The sequence below is a fragment of the Tursiops truncatus genome, chromosome 2, assembly GCF_011762595.2.
Source record: "Tursiops truncatus isolate mTurTru1 chromosome 2, mTurTru1.mat.Y, whole genome shotgun sequence".
Lineage (NCBI taxonomy): Eukaryota > Metazoa > Chordata > Mammalia > Artiodactyla > Delphinidae > Tursiops > Tursiops truncatus.
The window spans coordinates 105,183,660-105,184,014 of record NC_047035.1 but is presented as its reverse complement, the minus strand read 5'-3'; positions in this window follow the sequence as shown (position 1 = coordinate 105,184,014).

Here is a 355-nt window from a genome sequence, read left to right as displayed (position 1 = left end):
CCGCATTCCTCAAGACAGCCAATACTTTTTTGGAAAAGCTTTTTTCTCCTGCCCCCTTTTCCCCTCTCCTCCCTCCGCCCCCTGCGCCCTCCCCGCTGCTCCCGCGGGGGCCGCTCGCCCATTTGCTGCTGCCTGCCGGCCTCCCAGTTGACGGTGGATATGACTATATATGGGGACCCGAGCAGCCGAGGCGGCGGCCGGGCGAGGCCTCCCGCCTTCCAAACCTGCACTCCGGGGAGAGGGCACCGGGGCCTCGCGGGGTCCGAGCCGGGGCCGAGGTGCTAAGCTCTGCCCTCCGCCCTCCGCAACTCCTCCTCCCAGGGTCCATGCCCCGCCTTTAGGGTCCCCAGTCGAG